The 8,361-nt window shown below is 44.1% G+C and overlaps 1 protein-coding gene across 1 annotated transcript in view; it reads right to left on the reverse strand.

The window, feature by feature from the left end:
* The window catches only part of MAB21L3 (mab-21 like 3), a 54,503-nt gene extending 49,055 nt beyond the window's left edge, over positions 1-5,448 (reverse strand). The window contains exon 1 of the mRNA XM_051856127.2: positions 5,261-5,448. The gene's annotated coding sequence lies outside the window, so the exon portion shown is untranslated. The remainder of the gene's footprint in view (positions 1-5,260) is intronic.
* Between the last annotated feature and the right edge of the window lie 2,913 nt (positions 5,449-8,361).

The following is an 8,361-nucleotide window of genomic DNA, read 5'->3' on the forward strand; positions in this document are numbered from 1 at the left end:
CCAACAAGCACAAGAAAAGGTAATCAGCATCCCTGATAATTAGGGAAATGCAAATCAAAACCACAATGAGAAACCATGCCACACCTACCAGGAAGGCTGTAATTAAAAAATAAGAAAAGGGGCTGGTAGCGGGTAAAGCCACTCACTGCCTGCAGAGCCAAAGCCAGCATCTGATCCGGGTGAGATTTGAGTCCCAGCTGCCCCACTTTCAATCCAGCTCCCTGTTAATGTGCCTGGGAAAGAAGTGAAGATGGTCCAAGTGCTTGGGTCCCTGCCACCCACCCGGGGTACCTGGATGAAACTCCTGGCTCCTGGCTTCAGATCAGTCCAGCTCCAGCCATTGTGGCCATTTGGGGAGTGAACCAGTGGATAGAAGCTCGCTCGCTCGCTGTCTGGCTGTCTTTTCCCCACTCTCTCTCTTTCTGTAAACTCTGCCTTTCAGTAAATAAATAAATCTTTAAAAAAAAGAAAATAGCAAGTGTTGGCAAGAATGTGGAGAAACTGTAACACTTGTGCATTGCTGCTGGGAATGCGAATGGTACAGCTGCTGTGGAAACTGGCATAGCATGTCCTCAAAAACAAGAATTAAACATAATTACCTTATGTTTCAGCAATTCTACTTACGAGTATATACACAAAAGAAATCAAAGCAGGGCCTCCAGTAGACATCGGTATGCCCGTATTTATAGCAGCACTATTCACAATAGCTATGGTGGAGACAATGGTGTCCACTGATGGTGAAGAAATAGAGAAATTTAATGCACACATGCAGCGAAATTCTGCACATCTTAAAAAGAAAGGAAATTCTGACAGCACGCTACCACATGGATGAACCCTGAAGACTTTATACTAAGTGAAACAAGCCAGTCACAAAGGGAAAAATAGGGGCCGGTGCCGTGGCGCAGTAGGTTAATCCTCCGCCTGCAGTGCCGGCATCCCCCCAGCTGCTCCTCTTCTAGTCCAGCTCTCTGCTGTGGCCCGGGAAGGCAGTGGAGGATGGCCCAAGTGCTTGGGCCCCTGCACCTGCATGGGAGACCAGGAGGAAGCACTTGGCTCCTGGCTTCAGATAGGTGCAGCTCTGGCTGTTGCAGCCACCTGGGGAGTGAACCAGAGGATGGAAGACCTTTCTCTCTGTCTCTCCCTCTCACTGCTGTAACTCTCTCAAATAAATAAATAAAAATCTTTTTTTAAAAAAAGGAAAAATATTGTATGATTCTAATTATATGAGGTATTTAGAGTTGTCAAATTCAGATTCAGAAACTAGAATGGTGGTTCCCAAAGGCGGCAGGAAGGGAGAATGGGGACTTGGGGCTCAGTAGGTGAGCAGTTTCAGTGTTGGAAAATGAACAGCATTTTGGAGAGTGATGGTGGTGATGGCTGCACAACAGTATGAATGTTCTTAATGTTAGAGAACTGCACACTTGAAAATGGCTAGGATGATAAATTTTTAAAACATTTGTTAATTTGAAAGGCAGATTTATTTGATAGATAATAGATAAATAGACTGATGGATCAATCGATCATCCATATGCTAGTTCACTCCCTAAATGGAGGCAACGACCAGGGCTGGCCCAGGCTGAAGCTAGGAGACCAGAGCTCCACCCAAGTCTCCCACATGGGTAGCAGGGACCCAAACACTTGGGCCATCCTCTGCTGGCTTCCCAGGTACATTAGCAGTGAGCTGGATTGGAAGTGGAGCAGCCAGGATTTGAACTGGTGCTCCAACATGAGATGCCAGCATTGCCGGCGGCAGCTTAGCTCACTGAACCAAAATAATGGCCCAAGATGGTAAATTTTCCTATGTATATTTTAACATAATAAAAAGTCTACCATCCATATAGAAAAAGATAGAAAAACATATAATATAGCAAGAAATAGACAAAAAAAAAACCATAAGAGGACAGAAGTTCAAAACATCAATCATGACAATAAATGTCAATGAGTTAAAATCGCTGTAGACGCTGTTGGAGAAAAGATCTCAATTTTCTGTTGTCAACAACAGAGATTATGAAAATGCAACAGTCGAGCAAAATATTTTATGTACCATTTCAAATATGAAGAATAACCATATATGGGGTGGGTGTTGTGGTATAGTGGGTTAAGCCACTGCTTAGGACATCCTCAACCCATCTGGAGTACCTGGTTCAAGTTCTGGCTACTTTGCCTTTCCAATCCAGCTTCCTGCTAATGCACTTGGGAGGCAGTGGACGATGGTTCAAGAATCATCCCATGTGGGAGCTCCAGAAGGAATTCCTAGCTCCTGGCTTTGGGCTGGCTAATCCCAGCTGTTGCAGGCATTTGGGGAGTGAACCAGCAAATGAAGATCTTTGTCTCTCTGCCTTTCAAATAAACAAATAAATCCTTTATAAAAAAATCATATAAAGCATAAATTACTGAGTAGAAAAAGAAGCTGGCAAGAATACAATGGTCCTAGGAGGTAGGTCTTAACACATCCCTTTTCAGTCCTTGACAGATCAAGTAGGTACAGCATTATGAAAATAGATGGACAATTTTACTATATGTTCCAAGAAAATGTGAAACATCACAGCGAAGAGAACCTTAAGCATTCTATATCCTCTGACCACAGAGCAAAACAGTAAGAAAACATTATGAACATAATAACTCCAACTACTTGGGGATTTTAAAAATAATAATAAAACAACAACAACAAAGACCCTCAAAGACAAGCAAGTGTAAAGAAAATAATAGTACACAAAACAGAAATCAGAATGATATAGAAAAATTACTCTGCTACACCAATACTTAAGCAATTTCAAATCTGGTTGAGAGATGACATTTCAAAGGAAAATCAGACATTTCAACAAGAGATGTCATTTCAGAAGAAAATCAATTAGAAAAATTGACTCAAAAAAAAAGTAAGAATATTTTAAGCAAAACCACTACAGAAACCATTATAAAACTGTTCCCCAAACTGCCTCTTAGACAATATGGGTCTCAGTTTACTGATGATTCTTTTCAACTTCTAGGGAATACACAGTTCCCATAAAATTTTTTATAGGGCACCAAAGAAACACAGAAAACACTCCTGGGTCCACATATCCAGACTTTATAAATCAAAACATTTGTCATGTTTTGTTGCTCTTCTTTTGTTGAAAAGGGCAACAGACAAAATGCTACTCATAAAGTTGAATTCTCCTGACTTCCATTTCCTTTCAACCTAATCCTTCTTCTGCCTAAGGAAATACAACTGTCCCGGCTATGGGTCCTCAAGGCCCTGAGATAAAGCTGGCATTTATAATTGGTGGGGACAAGACAAAGATGAGCAAGCCTGGGAGAGAAAACACTCAGGAGCTCAGAGAAGATAAGGAAAAGATAAGGAAATTAAATATTTTTTAAAACCATAAAAAGAGTCAGAAGATGGAGATAACCATTCATCTGAATTTGTGTATGTGAGTGCCACAAGCCAAAGGTGGTAAAAACTTCAGATAACAATTTTAAACTTCAAAATTAGAAAAAAGTTTCAAAATATAGAATGAGCCAAGAACTGGGATAGGAACCCATAAAAGAAATACAAATGGCTAATAAACAAAATGACCACAACTTTAGTTACCAAAACATGCAAATTAAGCCTTAACAATGAGCTATCCCCCTCATCTACTCCACCCATAATTTGATAATCTGCCAAAGATAAGAAAAAGGTAGTGTTTTAGGGTGCTATGGGAAATCTGGCCCTCATCTATTAACAATGACATTATAATTTCATATGAAGATTTTCATCAAAATTTTAAAAATCATCCCCATTGACCCAGTGAGTTTGTATCTTAATTTATCTGAAGGAAACAAGGGAGGTATGCCAACCTTCTGTATGCCTCATTTACAAAAGGAAAAACTAAGCTAAAATATCTAGCAATTAGACATTGGCTAAATAAATTATAATATAGCCATGTAATGCAAGACCTTGCGGCCCTTAAAAAGAACCATAGAAGGGCCAGTGCTGTGGCGTAGTGGGTAAAGACACTGCCTGCAGTGCTAGCATCCCATATGGGGGCCAGTTCGAGTCCTGGCTGCTCCACTTTCAATCTAGCTCTCTGCTATGGCCTGGGAAAGCTTTAGAGGATGGCCCAAGTCCTTGGGCCTCTTCACCTTTGTGGGAGACCCAGAACAAGCTCCTGGCTCCTGGCTTCGGGTCGGCCGTTGCAGCCATCTAAGGAGTCAACCAGTCAATGGATGACCTCTCTCTCTCTCTCCCTGCCTCTGCCTCTCTGTAATTCTGTCTTTCAAATAAATAAATAAATAAATCTTAAAAAAAAAAAAAAAAAGAGAGAGAGAGAGAGACCCACAGACGAGTGGGCATTTGGCTTAGCAAGCGGGGCAGTGCTTAGGATACCTGCAATACTCCACACTGGAGTGGCTGAGTGGAAGTCCTGGATCCTCTCTTGACCCAAGCCTTCTGCTACTGTGCACCCTGGGAGGCAGCAAGGGATGGTTCAAGTGGTTGGGCCCCTGCCAGTCAGTTGGGAGGTCCAAGTGAATTCCAGGTTCCTGACTTCAGCTTTGCAGAGCCCTGACTGTTGCGGGCATTTTGTGAATGAACCAATGAATGGGAGAACTCTCTGTCTCTCTGCCTTTCAAATAAGTAAAATAAAATAAAACAAAAAAATTCTTAATTCCTGAAAAACGTTCATTATATATAGGCAAATGAAAAAAAAATCACAAAACATTCTTGGAGAAAAGGTTAGGAGTGATTAATTCTGGACAGCAAGATTGCATTTAATTTTTCTTTTCCATTTAGCCTTGTGTTATCGAACATTTTTTTTAAAAATTGAACATGTTATTTTTATAAACATAAAAGAGGAAATAATATACAAGCACTAAAACTTGGTATCCAGAGCAGAGGGTGTCGAGATGCTAGGGGAGTGAATAAAGTGGAAAGGGCACAGGGCACAGGACAGAACCCACACGAGATGGAACTGAGCCCTCTAATATTCTTTTGTCCTTGAAATCCCAAGACCTTAAGGAGTCATATTTGATGTGTGGTTGAGCTTGTTTCCTGTTCGCGCAGGGACCACGGCTCTCAGGTTTCCTTACTTCAAACACAAGCTCAAGCTCTGGACAGGTCACACTTCCTGAGCACCCCTGCGGCCAGAAGGAATTTTCAAGGATCCTCCTCTCTCCAGAGCATGACACAGCCCGTGTCACTACTCCTGGCTTTCTCTCTCCAGCTCCCTTGTACAGCCGCAGACCCAATACAAACACACACACACACACAGTCCCAGTTACCTGTCCCCCCAACACTTACCCCTCCAACCGGAGTCCAAAAGAGGGAGAGAGAGGTCTGTTGGCCAGGGTCAGAGGCGACAGTTTTTATATAATCCACTGCTCCCGCCAGGAGGCTGCAGTCTCCTCCCGGATTCCTGGGAAAAGGGGAGGGCAGTCACTTCCCTCTGGGGGAAGGCAGCCAACACGCAGTGTCTGTAGTGAAAACCACAGACAATAAAGAAGAGGGAAATGTTCTTTTAAAAGTCATACTTCCTCAGTTACGTTATTGGTTGGCAAGTGAAGCAGCTTGAGTTTTCTTGCAACAGTTTCCCATCAATTGCATTTTTGGGGAAAAGTATGCCACTGCGGCCAGTTCAATAAAAACACGACCTTTTGTTTTAAAATCACTGTCGGTTTCTGTTGCTACAACTGATTGTAGCACTTCGAATTTCACACACAGGCGTCTCTCAGTAATCCTCACAGCAAAATTAAAGGCAGCATTGTTAACATTTCCTAACACAGATGAGGACTTGCGAGGGTACTCAAAGTGTCTTTGGGGAATATGTTGAACTACTCTGAAGCCAGCAGCTACTAAGCCTCACTTACATGTGAAGAGGAAGGTGAAAGAAAAGTTGGTGGCTCCTGGGAAGGTCTACTTTGCTCTGGGCCTTCACAGTGTGGCTGATCTGATAAGGAAGAGGGTACTCCCAAGAGGAAATGTTTATGTGCCCTGTGCAGATAGCGGAAGCTTCCTCTCCCCAGACAATAGGTTTTAGCATAATTAAAGCACAGGCCAGAGGGACAGCTTAGAAGTTAAAATTCTTTGTGGCTTGGAATTCTTGGACCCAGAAGAAATCTCAGCGTGAGGTCTCCTTTCCCAAAAAAACCTTCCTGGACACCTACTTCTAAATTGTATTTGTGTTTTGAAAGGCAGGCAGAAAGGAAAAGAAACAGGACACAGGGGGGTCTTTCATCTCTGGGTTCACTCCCCAGATGCCTTCAAACAGCCGGGGTTGGGCCAGGTCCAAGGTGGGGATCCTGGAACTCAATCCAGGTATCCCGCATGGGGGCTAGGGACTTAAGTACTTGAACCATGACTCGTTATCTCCCTGGGTGTACAGCTACAGGAAGCTGGAAGCGGAGCAGGGGCTTGAACCCAGGCACTCTGATACGGGATGCAGGCGTCTCAAGCAGCATCCTGATTTCCAGATCCACCCTGGAAAGAAATCCAGTTCTGTTACCAGCTAGCTTGCCAGACTTGGCCCGCGATTTTCTCTAACTTCACCCAGGTCTTTCATCTCTGCGGTACTTCAAACCCCTCTCCCAATTTTTTCTCTGCTCATCCCATTCAAGTCAAAGACTCTGGGAAGGCTTGAGGCTTGAGAAAGCCACTCCACTGGCCTGTGACAACCCCAAGCCTAATACAATGCCTAGCGCACAGCAGGCCCTTGGTACCTCCTGAATGTACCGGGAGGGGTGGCAGGTTAATGGTTTCTTCAAAGCAAATTATGACAGCAATCCCAAAGGGGCACCCTGGAGTGATGGAGCTGATTTTGCCATCTTCTCTTTGAGATCCTAAACTGGATTTGGTCTATCCACAGGGAGCCTGAATCTTGAGGTCTCAGTCAATCCACATTCTGGATTGACAAGCATGCTCTTCCACTCATTCTGGAGGGAAAAATCTCAGTGGTCCTAAAAGACACAGAGGAACCCTCACTAATTAGAAACCTACAGAGTGGACTCCAGAAAGAGCTCACCAGAATATTTGGGCCTTTGCTTCCTTGGGACTCACTAGTGTCTGCTCTTCTCAACCTCTCCCCCTTGTCCCAAAAGCCAGGGAGATGCTGGAGCCATTTCTAATGGCCTTTGAAACACACTTGCCCCCTCCTCTCCTCTTGAATGAACTCCTTGCCAGCAGGCAAGGCAGCAGGGGTAATTAAGAATGTGGGACCTGACATATGAATAGTGGGAACTCCATCCAATATTACTACTTACTAGCTGTGACTCTGAGAATGTTACCTGGCATTGCTTGAATTCATTGCTTTCATCGACAGGGCAGGGATTAAAAAGCTACCTTATGGGGCTGGCGCTGTGGCACAGCAGGTTAACGTCCTGGTCTGAAGCGCTGGCATCCCATATGGGTGCCGGTTCGAGTCCCGGCTGCTCCACTTCCGATGCAGCTCTCTGCTATGGCCTGGGAAAGCTTTAGAAGATGGCCCAAGTCCTTGGGCCCCTGCACCTATGTGGGAGACCCAAAGGAAGCTCCTGCCTCCTGGCTTTGGATCGGTGCAGCTCCTGCCGTTGCAGCCAACTGGGGAGTGAGCTGTCAGATGGAAGACCCTCCTCCTCCCCGCCTCTCCTCTCTCTCTGTAACTCTGACCTCTGACTTTCAAATAAATTAATAAAAAAAAAAAAAAAAAGCTACCTTACAGCCTTGTGAGAATTCTCTGACATAACAATGAGAGGTAGTTAATATGGTGCCATGATGCTGGGAACTCAAGGCATGGTCTTGAAGACCATCCATGTTCCCCACCCCCTCCTCTTCCTCATCACCAGCAAACAGACCCAAACATACTTGTTACCATCTCTTAGAATCCAGCACCCAGAGGAAATGGCACTTGGTGGGTACTCAAAACATCTGGCAAATAAAGAAATGTGATTTTTCCCTGAAATAATCCTTGAAAGGCAACGGAAGATGTCCGAAGCTCAGGCTGTCACTGTTTCTCACTTGGTGTCACTTTATGACCTTTGCCTTCTAAGCTTATTAATGATTCTGCTCCTCTGCCTAACACTAACACTTCACTCCCTGTGACCAAAATAACACTCACTTCACTCTGCTGTTGCCCCAGGTCCTTAACCTTTAACCTCACCATCTAGTCTCCTTATCAGCTGATCCTTATCAAGCCTTTCCCTCTCCTGGGGTATTCAAGGGAAGATCATAAATTCTTTCACTGTGAGAGTGCATCTGCTATGCTGGTTCTGCTATGACAATAGTGAGTCAACAGCAATGGAATTCAACAGCCCAACAGCATTTTTTTGGCCTTGGAAGATGTTTTGGAGTTTACTTATCAATTCATAAATACCTTTTCCTGAGATGTCACAGGATGGGGGCATGCCAGCCTGTCAAACATCCCAGGTAGG

This window comes from Oryctolagus cuniculus, chromosome 7, assembly GCF_964237555.1.
Source record: "Oryctolagus cuniculus chromosome 7, mOryCun1.1, whole genome shotgun sequence".
NCBI classification, from domain to species: Eukaryota; Metazoa; Chordata; class Mammalia; order Lagomorpha; family Leporidae; genus Oryctolagus; species Oryctolagus cuniculus.